This window comes from Anarrhichthys ocellatus, unplaced genomic scaffold (genome assembly GCF_004355925.1).
Source record: "Anarrhichthys ocellatus isolate YVR2014 unplaced genomic scaffold, GSC_Weel_1.0 scaffold56, whole genome shotgun sequence".
Lineage (NCBI taxonomy): Eukaryota > Metazoa > Chordata > Actinopteri > Perciformes > Anarhichadidae > Anarrhichthys > Anarrhichthys ocellatus.
In genome coordinates this window covers 1,803,397-1,816,866 of record NW_022280086.1, presented here as the reverse complement: position 1 = coordinate 1,816,866, position 13,470 = coordinate 1,803,397, and positions in this window count along the sequence as shown.

Sequence of the window (13,470 nt, the reverse complement as noted above, 5' to 3'; positions counted from 1 at the left end):
TTGAAGTAATATACTGGTTAAAGACCTTCAAAAGTAAATTTTCTATTCCATTTTAGTATTTTTAAAATGACCAGAAACACAAGTTCCCTCTTGGTTAGAGTAGCGTGACAGTGCACTGTTGGTAAGGTATGCGTGTATGTGTGTGTGTGTGTGTAGTTGGAGGAGCTCAGCCCGACAGAGAGCAGTGGAAATGCTCGCTTCAGCGTGATAATAAATTACACTAAAACATAAAAAAGTAATACAAAGCACCAGTAACGGAGCTTATCAACACTCTATTCTTTAATAATCCGGGGCATGTTTGGAACAGAGTGTCGGTAGCCATCCCTACTTAAGGAAATGTAAAAACGTCTCTCTCTAGATTCAGCTTCCGTTAGTGTGTGTTTGTTCTGGGCTGCTGTAGAAACATGGTGGTGCAAGATGGCAGACTCCGTTGAAGAGGACCCGCTCCCTATGTAGATATAAATGTCCATTTCTAAGCTAAATACAACATAACCATTCTTAGTTTTAGGTGATTTTACAATAATGATTATAGTTTTGCATATTAGATTCCATTTCTGCCGACATAAATGATACACAGCCCAGGGTCCTTTAAACCCCGGCATGACTGTGAGGCCATTTGTGTTGTCAAAAAGAGTTGAGATCCCTGGAAGGCTGCCTTAAAGGAAGGAATACATGTTCGGTATGTGAATCAGGCTAAAGGGACACAAAAGCATATACTTATAGTTTAAAGGATGAAATCTAATAATCATGTTAAAACAAGTGTGTATTACAGGAATATGAAGTGATTTAACAAATGTAAACTGATAATAATAATGTATGTGTAGAAACGTGAGTAAAGTGAAGTCTGTGTGTGTAGTGAGAGCCGAGGTAAGGGGAAGTACAACTGGGTGGGGGCCTTAACAGCTGAGGTCATAACAGATGTAACCGGACACACACTCGGAGCATTGAGGAAGAAAGAGCACACACACAGGAAAGTTTGGGTAGTTTCCGAACCCATATACAGAAGCAATCATGTAATGATAATCATGTTGTCATATAAGGGAAGAGCACACACACAGGGAAGTTTGGGTGGTTTCCGAACCCATATATGAAATCAATGATGTCATGATAATCATGTGCCAAGTTAGGGAGTGTTGGGGAGGAGGGGGAGAGACAGCCCAAAAGTGTTATAAAAAGAGTGACTTGCAAACAGCAAGTCGGGATTTCATCGCGGGAGCCAGCCAAGTGCTCCACGGAGAAACACTGGACCTCATTCGACAGCAGCATCGGAGGACTTCGTCTCTGTTCACGGAAAGAAGACAGCCGTTCGTGAACAAAGATCAAAAGACGGAGATTTTCCTCACCCCCTGTTTGACTTTAACAACTGGACAACGGATGGACACAGTCGCCCTAAAGACTTTGTACTGAGCCTGAAGGATCGCTGAACGGATTTCGTTGGCCGCGCAGGAGGAGCCGAAGGTTCGGCCGGACCTTCGCTCCTAAAAACCCCCAAAAGGATTTATCACATCGTCAATCCAGCTCCACCGAGCTGCCTCGGCATCGAAAATTAATGAGTATAATCTAAGAAGAAATTGTAAACGAATCGAATTGAGTATAGTAGTATAGTATTATTTTATGTGAGCTGTTGCTGTGCCCCTGCTAATATATCCTGCAACAAATATCTAATCTGCATTTAAAGTAAATTTCTCAAGAGAATTCATTCACTTAGGTAGTAAAAGTTCCTCTTGGCAGTAAAAGGTTAAATCTATTGTATGTTAACAACAGAGTTCTTAATGGTTATCCTAGTGACCGGTCCACTTAACAGTCCCTTACGGTTTTAGTTGTAATCCTAGCCGTTAAAATCTAACCTGGCAATTTACCAAGAGCCCGGATCCAGAAGAGGAAAGCTGCCATAACTGACGCGACTGGTAGAAGCGCCCGGCCAGCCAGGGTGGCCCCTCGGCCGAGTGCACGTTACCAGTGGAAGCAGGGTAGACGTCAGGAGTAACGGTAGTTAGCAGAGCCAGGCGAGTTTCCTCACAGAACACCAGCTCGCCAATATTTTAATAGAGAGCTGAGTCAGTAGGTATCCCCGTATCGGGCCAGTAAAAACCCCCGGATCTAACAGTGTCGTAATTCTTTCAAGTGGGGGATGATGGGAATTATGGCTTCAGCCCCAATATGGAGAACTCAAAACATGTTTCATGTGCTGCAGCCCATCAGCAGCAGGTGCCTGCAGCACAGTTCTGTGCACTGTGTTATGAGGAATACTGCTTCCTCATCGATACGGTTCCCCCTACCTAAACACGGAAAGAGGTGACATATATTTATCAAATAATAATCATTTTAATAAATAATGTATAGTAACCACCTGCAGACAGGGATCATTTGAGTATATAAGACACCTCAATATATATCCTGGAAGATCATGTTTTATGACTGTTCATCTTTCTTATTTCTACTTTTTTAAACTATTCTATACACCTTAGACATCAAGTTGATTGTGTGAGGATTTATGTCTAACTCTGCTGTATTTCCCTCAGTAGTGTCCTCCGAGTCCCGCCCACTGCCGTGCCTCTCTCCGTAGGCACAGCTGATGATCATCTCCGGTGATCATCTCCAGCTGACATAAATACTCCTGTCACTCTCATTCCAGTTGTCAGTCCGTCCGTTTACCTACCTGGTATTCCGACCCGTGAGTTGTCCGTTTTTTCACTCTGTGAAGATCTGCTACTAACGATCAGTTTTGTTTTCAACTTACCTGCCATCCAGTGTCGAGCCTCGGGTTTTCACCTGCACGAAGAAGCCTTCCAGTTCGTTCCTCGGAGATCAACTGTGAAGTCTTGGCAATCCTGTGTCGAGCCCCGGGTATCACACAGTCGATCCAGCCTGCCTGCCAGCCGCGGACGCGGACTAGCCACTTCCCGGCTAGGATCCGAGCGGAGCATGAGGACGCGCCTCCGTGTTGACGTGTGACTGTTTTGTTTTCCTATCGGCTTCGTCTGCCGCTCCGAAAGATTAGCCACTTTCCGGCTTGGACCCGTGCGGAGTGCGTGGAGACGCCTCCTATTGACTTTATCTATTTCCCTGTTTTTTCCCCTGACTGAGAGAAATAAATAATCTTGGTTTTGAAATAGAACTCTGCTGTCCTGAGTCTGCGTTTAGGTCCATGAACACATAACAGATTGGCTCACAGACAATACAAACGGGTGCATAATATTGCACTCTTTTGTGGCACTTTGATCAACCTTTGTGATAACCAGATGCTCCCTGTGTGCCCGAGTGTTTACCCTCACCTAACTTGCTAAACACTGGCTATGCACTAGCCTAGACAGCATGCTAGCATCATTAGCATGTTAGCATTGACCGCTAGCTTGATATTATAACCATTACCGTGTATATACAATAGGCTATAATGTAGCCAGACCCAGACATCAATTATACATCAAGCTAGTTGACATCTGTCACACTCGGATAAAATATTTACCTTGACAGACAATCCGTTGAACTTGAAGATCTGAAGACTGAACTCGTGAACTGTTTTTTGATTCGTGGAGAAAGTATTTTGAGTATTTTAAAGACAAAATTACTCCACTTTAAATTATTTTGTTACAAATTACGTTAGATTTTTATCGGCCCTATCAAATACAAAATACTCAGAAGTAATTGAAATACGTATTTCAAATACAAGTAATAGAAATACTGCCAATCTCTGACTGTGCTCCATCCTTACATCCCGTTTGTGTTGTAGCTCCATCCAGTGGTCAAACAGGCTCATTACAAACACTGAGCTTTCAACTCCAACATTTCAGTCAGGTTAAGTATCATGCAATACCTCAACTTTGGCTTCAATTCTCTAAAAGTCTTCTGTTTTCAGTCGACTGTGGTCTGTCTTGTTTAGAGGTCAGTGTAATATGTGGGCTCACATTTAGTAGTGTTGTGTAGCTGATTTAGAAAAACAAATAAATTGTCTGTGGCGTTTTCTGATTGTGTTGCAGTGTGCCTGGTTAAAAACTACACGTTTACTATTCTTTGGCCGTATTTTTCTGTATGAGGCCCAGAATTGAAAAGAGGTGGCCACCCCTGATCTAGACAATCATAAACATTTCTAACATATCATTCTTGGCCTGATTGATTTTCAAAGCAATACATGCATTCAGTGTGTCTTTGCAGAGGTTTGTCTTCAGCTGGTTCTTGTGCACCATCTTGTGGACATAGAAGTACATCACATGGACTTGCAATTTGTCCATAGATTAGACATCCGAGTGTCTCACTGAAGCCTTTGAAGTTAAATGTATCAGCTGACTCACTTTGAATACACACAGACGGCCAGGACTGCAGACCAGACATAGTTTAGATATTTCCTCTGCAGATGAAGGTCGACATTCTCTTTAAATTTATCTGGATGTGAAACAATTAAGCATGGACCCTAACGGGGATCACTGTGAAACCACAAACTGAAAGTTCAGACTTAACAACATATTGAATCATTTGTTATTCCTAGTGAGATGAAAAAGTTGATATCATATCTTGTTTGTAGAGTTGGCATAGTGATCCGAGGGTGGTCCTACAGGAAAGATCATGGAGTGTCCGGATTAGTACAGACCATGTCGTAGCATGGTCCAGCCCTGACCAGGGTCTGACAACTATTCGGCTCGGCTCCACAGACTCTCATCAATGCTTTTAGGCTAGTTTTGAAGCTAGTCAAAAATATGGATTCATAATGCTGTCATTTAGTATTTTGGTCATTACTGCTCACAGTGGCATAACTCACATCTACAGCCCGGTTTATCTTTTTATCCTTTTCGTCATGTTTTTTTTCTCATCTATTTGAGAAGGCGGTCCTCAGAAATCTTTTAACAATCAGAAGTAGACCTACAAAAGTGTGAAAACCCCTCTTAGCACATCAGTAACTAGCGTTAGCACTTCTATGCTACGCTAGTTACTGAAGGTCTATTGAAGGTAAACATATTCTGATTTTGCCTTTGAATGATTGTAAGAGTGAATAAAGACCTACCAGGCTTTACAGGAGCAGTGTTGCTCTTTAATTGTATTTTCTTCTATTTTGATCATCAGGTGATGTTGTGGTTCACTTTTACACTGTGATCTGTAGCTTTTGCTTCTATCTTTGTCTTTATAAAACCTTCTGGTACCTAGCCCTATTTTTATCCCTCTGCTCGAAAATTGCATAGCCATACTCAAGAGAGTCCCCAGCTCTAACTACAAGGTCTATTTTAATAATTTTTATGCTAGAATACTGGTAACACTTGTGAGATGTGTTGAATTGTGTAAATATTGTGTATATGTTACTGGTTAATAACTGATACACCTCTGGCACAGCTCAAATTGAAAAACTTCTAGGTTCGCCTGAAAAAAAGCACTTGTATTGAACATTTGTTTTTTAAATAATGCAGCTGCAAGCCTAAAACTACGCCACAGACATAGAACAACACGTTCGATTGAGTGAAGCAGGCCAGCATATATGGTCATAAAAATCAAAATTTTGATTTTTGGAACCAGCAGTTGCATTGCTGTATACTAATTTTATATACTATATAACTAAATATTAACTATATATTCACTTTTCTTATCACTAAGAGTGTTCAATAATCCTAATAAATCAGTTTGACATCATTTTGAATAATTTTGAGCAGTTATGATGTGTCATATCTGTCATTCATAACAATAAATGGCTCATAATGTGTGTCTATGTGACCCTGGTAAGGCCGATTTACTCGTGTGAGACATTTTTAGATGCGGGATAGTCCAACGGGAGCCATGCAGGGGTGTTTGGTCGTATCCGGGTCTGTTTACTGACTAAAAATCGCAAAATGCTGGGCAAACCCCACTCTCTACATGGATTGCTCCACCCCACAGAATCGTCTGCCATTTTGTGATTCATTCCGCCAGCGCATTGATCTCACTCACAGACATGCAGCAGAACATGGCGGGCAGAGCTGTGCAGAAATCGGCTGGAATAAATCCGTTTTTTTCATCGCCAAAACCGTCAAAACGTAAGTTTTTTTACCCAACTTTTTTTCTCGTGACCTGCGGCTGATGTTGGCATGCATACCCATAACTTTTGAACGGTTTGAAAGAGAGTAATTTCGACGCCGCTGTGCGTTTCCGGGTCGAATCGTGCCCCTCCTGCATGTGTTCATCCGCCATGTGCAATCCTGCTCCGTGATGAGAGAGCCATAGAGTGAGCATCGATTTTTGGCCAAAATTGTGGCAAATCTTCTAGATATCTTCCAGATATGATATTAGTTCATGTATAATTGTGTTTGCAGTGTTTACAATGGCTGGTATGATGATGTTGCTCGGACTTTTCCCGTTAATTCGATATTTAATATGTCTGGAGCAATAATCATATTTCTTTATGAAAAATGCTTTCTACGACACGCTGAATGCTGCACACTCTAAAACAGCCCCCCGTGGGGGGCTCTCGGGTCCAACGGGTTTTAACCTATTTTCCCTGCTGAGTCAGTTTGACATTAGAGGATTCAAAGATTCAAGGATAACGTATTGTTATTATGCAACAAAGGGATGCACAAAAAATGCAGTTGTAGCCCATTAGCTAGACAAAAAGAAGAACAATAGTAGTGCATTCCTGTAGTGCATTGTTTAACTTATATCAGGAGGAATGGCATCCTTGATATTTCCTTCTCACGCTTATTGACGACCCTTCTGTCTGCTGCTCTCTGAAATCCCTTCATTGCCATTTATTCAGTGAGTGTAGTTAGTGACAGTGTGGGCTCCATGCTATATCTGACAGTTTGTAAGCAACATGCCTAAAAACAAAGGGAAGGATCGATTGTGGCAAAATATGGAATTAGTCAATCAGAATCAGCCTCTGGGTTCCATGAAAATCCATAGAAAGTGTCATAACAATATACTCTGCAGTGTTCAATATATTTCTGATGAACAGTGCATGTCTGTTATCAATTTCTATAGTCCATAGTCCTCACTTTAGATGAGGTCACACAAAACACTTAACTAATGACGAGTAACTACCTGAATTAATCATGAATTGCAGTATTAATAAGTGTTTATAAAGCATATATTAACATAGTCCCTAACCATTAGTGCATATCTAAACCATAAATGCATGAAAAATAATAATAATACTGGGTGCATGATTGGTAATACTCATATCATAATAAAACCATATCATGTATGCTGATGATCTAGTGATTTTTAGTCCATGCAGCACTGGTCTTCAGCAGCTCCTCACTATATGTACTGTGTATGGTGTGGAACATGACATACAATACAACACCAGTAAGAGTGCTATCCTGATCTGTAGAACCAAAGAGGACAAATGTCTAAACTTCCCTGACTTCAAATTGTCTGATAACAATCTTGGTGTCTGTGATGAAGTCAAATATCTTGGTCATTTTATAATAGAACACATGACACAAGACATTTCTAGGCAATGTCATAGGATGTATGCACAATCAAATATTCTCACGTTAGTTTGGTACGTGTACAGATGGAGTGAAGATGTCTCTGTTCAGAGCATATTGTACTCCACTCTACTGCACAATTGTGGTCAAACTACAATAAAAAAAGCTTACAGAGACTTCAAGTAGCTTCTAATGACGCCATGAGAATATTACTAAACAGAGCGAGATGGAGTAGTGCCAATGAAATGTTCTGCAGGAGTCAATACTTTCCAAACTGTTTTAAGAAATTTTATGTATAAATGTATTTGTTTTACGAAATCTTATGTATAAATGTATTTGTCGGCTTAGTGACTCTGAAAATGTCATCATCTTGGTTTTAACCAACATAAGGTTTAGTAGCACACGCTACCGGTCCCAGCTGTGGAGACATTGGTACAGTTGCCTCTTTGTAAGGCACTGTTAGGCCGATGTACTTTTATTGTTCTTGTATGTCATTTTATGTATTTGTCTTGTATAGACACTGAGTCTGAAATAAAGTTTGATTGATTGATTGATTGAATGATGTACATCTAAATACGTTCTTAATCAATTACTTACACTTTATAAATGATGTTATTAATCATCTACAACTCCTTAATAATTGTTTTGTAATATATATAATACTTCATTTACAAATGGGGAATCCATCATTTATAAAGTATGAAAACACAATCATGAAACACATAATAGACGAGCGTATTAATCAAGAATAAAACATTTATAACTGTTGTTAATAATTGCGCACTAATGAGTGTTAATGTAGGAACAATGCTTTATAAATGGTGAATTAAGTGTTTACTCATAAATAACTAATGCTTCATAGTTTGTAGTTATTATAAAGTGTACCGATTGTTTTTAGTAACAATGTATATTATCATTAAAGATACCCCCACAGACATATTCTACACAGTTTCTCATCTTTTGACTTAATTTTCCCACCATATCTGTTCTGCTTGACTGATCAGTTGGCTGATGGCTGATTCAAACAGCGTATTGAGAATGGACTTTTTCCAGTCCGTAACTGTGGCCAGTCTAATCATTTTGCTTGCTCTGCCATGTAGCAATTGCTGCTTGCTTTGAAAGAACCTGATCGCCACAGCGTTTCACATTGCACTGTTGTACATTATAGTCGGGTGTGTACAAGTACACCACACACCCAACTGGGATGATGGGTGTGGTCAGAGAGTGTTTAACGTCTAGATTTCATCAGGAGGACAAGCCATGGTACTTCAGTTTGTTACGGGTTGGCTTGAACATGTTTGCTGGTGTACAATATTTTCACCTGCCACCTGCCAAACGTAATACATACAAAACATGACGTGAAACAAATTGTTAAGAAGAGTACAATCGAAATAGGGCGGTGACATTTATCTAACTGTCTGAGTGACGGCTAGTTTAATGAAATAACAATTAGTAACGCGGTTTTCTTTCAAGAGTTGCCAAACTTAAGGTCTGACGAATGGATCTGTGACCACTAGTGTTGGGCCATAATGCATACATTTGATCTGATGTTAGTAATACAGGACCAGAATCACAGATATTGATACACTTTATATAACTATAAGCGGCTTAGGCATTTGTACTTCCTTGTCGCTTTCCACTGTTGATTACTTAAAGCTGCTACAAGAAACATTCATTTTGGAGGTTCCCATGGACAAAAGTATTTCAGAGCCCCAAACATGCGTTTCTGGTTCTCCTGTGCCTGCCTGCCCTGCTTAGAGGCCCAGTAATACGGCTCCACCAGCGTGGTGTCGGTGTCGGCTCCCAGCAAGGATCTGAGTCTGTCCACGGCGGACCGGTCTCTGCTGGAGGATCTGGGTCTGTTCATGGTGAACTGGTCTCTGCTGGACCTGCAAGATTTCATCTCATTTCACCAGAATCCGACCCGGTGGCTCCGATGACGAGCATTAAGAATAACTCTATAGAAATAGACCATCTTCTCTCTGATGGTCTCTTTACTGATGGACGTCTGATAGAGGATCAGGACTACACTGACCAGTTACAAGTTCCTTACTGTCACTTTAATCGCATGTATTTTAAAACACAGGACAGTTTTTGAAGGCAAATAACAAAAATGTATTTTTATTATTGTAAATCGAATGTGCAAACATGAAAATTAAACAAAGTACAAACATTTATTTGTTGAGAACAAAAATTGTTTTAAAACTTTTTGTGCAAATAACGGCACAAACTACCTTCAACCATCATTGGCAGCTGTGAAACAGCTCCAAACATGCCCGTTTCATTCAGCCTCATGAGTAACTGGGATGTGTTCTGTGGTGTGTTGTTTGAACGCACACAAAAACGACACCAGCCGTGAGAAGCAAAGAGAGCACAGACACTTCTACTCCTTGATGAAATACTAATGCCTGTTGAGGACAGAAACGTATCCCTTTTGATGCTAGAATCGATCTGCAAAAAGAGACGTAGGTGTCCACAGTATTGATATTTTCGCCCAGCTCTAGTGACCACAGCATACTGACTAACCTTCAGGTGTGTCACCAGTTTGAACCCAGAAAGAAAGATATTTGCATGCACGTTTGGGCATTCATAAATCTTACAAATCTAAAATTGTTAGTCCAAAACAAGGGAATGGTTCCTAACAGGGGTGCAGTGGATACACAGTATAGATACTTTGGCTTAAGGATGCCTGCTTCTCAGGTGCCCGTAATGACTCTATCCAACTCCTAGTCATTTAGTTAGAAATATTGAGGTACATCTTCCTACCTGTGCTGGGCCAACCTAAATCCTTTTGAGACTGCAGGAACTCAATTAAATGCAACGTTCCATTTATCCATTCTCACAGGTTCCACTTGTGTTTCCGCCCTTCTCTGTCCATTTTGGGGGCAACTTTCGGGAGCCAAATTTGGGCTCCGCTCAGGAGGTGATACTTAACTCAAGTTCAGCTATTTTCAGGGGTTGGCTGTCGTGCTGTTGACTGTGACTAATCAAGCAGTCACAGTGCCTGTAGTGGAGCAAACCAAAAAGCTAGTGATTTCACATACAACACACCTACAGACCATTTGTACCACTGCTGTCTTAATAACATTCATCTGAAATATTCTGGTTTGTAAGTAAAAATATGAGCAAGAACCTAGAACTAAAAGCTCCTGCAGTGAAAAGTGGCTTCAACAAGTTTGCAGCTTTAGGTGATTTGGAGATGACCATGGAGTAGATTTAGTAAGCTGTTGTCTGTATCCAACATTTCAACAAATTAACTGACTGAGAGTGCCTGGCTAACAGGGCTAACAACAGTCTTATGCTGCGTTCACACCAAACGTGGCGCGAATTATTCGTGCGAGTAGATTACATACAAAGTCTACGCACAAACGCGATGAGACTGGCGCGGCACGAATTTGCCATCGCGAATTCGCGTCCATCGCCCCGAGTTGAAATTTTTCAACTTTGGCGAAATATTCGCATTACGCCCCGGCGCGATAGCCTATCAGCGTTGAGATGTTTCTCCTGTCATCACTGATGTCCTGTCGTTGTTGAATCAGGAAATAAATACTGTAGCCGTCTGTGTTCACCCAGAGCTCTACGATACCTCATATCAATAGAGACCGGACCAAACTATGTGTATAAATGTGTGTGTGTAAACCATATGGTACAAACAATGAATAGACGCTGCCATATTTACGTCTACATGACGTTATTGAGTGTTGGTGGAGCTGCTACAATGTTAGGCCTAGCCTAGCACCGATCCATCAGAGCTCCATTGAGAAGACAAGTAGCCTACAAATCGGCATCATTACGTAGTTGTTTTGGAGTCCCTTTTTGTCGGTTTATTGCCGTTAAATCACAGCCAAATCAGTTTATTTTGTGTTCATACAGCTGTAGTAAACAGCGATGTGTGGCTTACTAGACACAGTGAATACAGCTCGATAAAATCCATGGAGCTCCTCTGGACAATATTATGAACCCAGACATGACGGCGTTTAGTTTCCCGGGATATCTGTGACTTCCACAACACGTACTAAGCAGAAATAGAGGTAATTTTTTTCATGGTTAATGGCGGACAGTTGAACGGCTTTCAGGGCGATAAGCCGCGCCCCCTCTCCGCCGCGTCCAGCGTGATTTGCGTGAATATACACAAATGGTCCCTGGCGAGACCGGCGCCGCGATTGACGCGAATATGCGGCGCGATGAATTTGGTGTGAACACGGCATTAGCCCAACGCCCCATGTACTGTGACAGGCCCAACACCGTACCATACAGCACATGGCTCTATGACAGCGGTGAAAGGCGACGTTCACTTTAATTCAAGTTGCTCTGGCAATCAGTTCTATTGAAAGTAGTTGCTAAGATCTGGTAATACAGCAACATCACTAAAATGAAGTCCAATGGGGCAACAAACACGAGCAATCAGATGATGAGTTAAGACATCCTCATCATCTGACTGTTCATGTTTCTGCCCCCATTGAACCAACAGTAGTTTTAGTGATGTTGCCACGTTCCTAGATATGTTATCTGAAACAGAGGAAACAATGTCCTCAGCTAAAAAGGCCAATGTCCATTTACTGTGGAAGAATTTCATTTATTTGTCTTTTTGTCTTTGATATCTTGTTTTTCATCGTGAAAATGATTACATTTAAATTTGATTTTTGACAAACTTAATGCTTCCACAGATTAGGATAGTCTTCTATGTGAGCAGAATAAATGTATACCAAAACAGTTGAAAATAAGAAAATGTAAAGGTGATCAGATTCAGGAACAGTAGAGTTCTGGTGCATTGCCTCTAAACAATTGATAAGTCATTGTGGTGCTTTCTTAACGCTACAGGCTGAGGCTGCTGTTGACAGTATTTCAGCTGTGTTTGTGTACTGTACAAACACAGCTGCCCTGGTGCAAAGAGCATCTTTTGCCCCAACTGCCCATGACGACATGCTGACCATGTAGACCGTATTATGATGTGATGGTTAGGTAGAAAAAAAAAGCATATTTAATTCAACCTGACAGCAGCAGCAAGTTTCTTTATCTTTTATTAGAGCTAGCCCCCCCACCCCTCTACTGACAGTGACATACAGTCATCAACACATCTCTATGTTCAACCCACCCTAGTACAAAAGTAATTTTCCATTACTGTTGTAAATGTACTCTGCAGTGTACTCCATGGTATCCACATAGGTGTGCACAAGCTGATTAGAGGGCTATGGTCCATTTCCACTGGAGATGTGTGAGTCCGACTGGGTATGACTGGAAAATCACGGGATTCGTAGTCTGAACCCAAAGATGCCAAAGGGATTTGTAGTCCATTTTGAACAGAATTCCCACTCGGTGAAAGTGAGGCTGGGACATGGTGGGATTTGTAGTCCAGTTCCTCACCTCCAAATGGCCGGTGCAATCTAAATTGACTTGTAAAACCTGGATGTCTTTTTTTTTGTCAGTATGTAAAGGTGAAGAATATTTCAATGAGTACACAATACTACCATGCAAAAAACACACATGGACACCCTGGGACATGTGTACTGTTCAAATACACAGAGGAGACATCTAAAGGACAGCAGCTGAAGTTCTGGTTACACGGGTAGCATTTGATAGCAATGGTGGTCAGGAATGACGAATTCAAAACTAAAATGACATCAATGACATCATACTTTAACATTAATGTCGTAACATTTTAGCAAATTCAAATGCTCTCTAACTAATAAATCCTTTACAGATGAAATGATGAAACATTTGATGAGGGTTATCAGCTGACTTTGGTTAAGCCCTTCCTGCTTGCCGTACGTCCCAAACTGTTAATGTAATGCATTCTTATATTTTCATTGCTTCAAAACGTTACCTGTGTAACAATGCCTCAAAACTTCAGACACCGCACCCCCACAGAAAAACATTATAACAAAGTTACATATTTCATTTACAGCAACAATAAATCTCTTTTTAATAAGCAACCTCTTTTGATAGTTCATGATTGCCAAATGGGATTTTTTCCCCATCCTTTGGAAAGGGCTGGTTCCCTTTGTGATTAAAAACTCCAATCTTTCTTCCTCCATCCATTCCCCCAGTCTCTTTCCTGTGATTTGCTCATTCTCTCGTTTTTTTC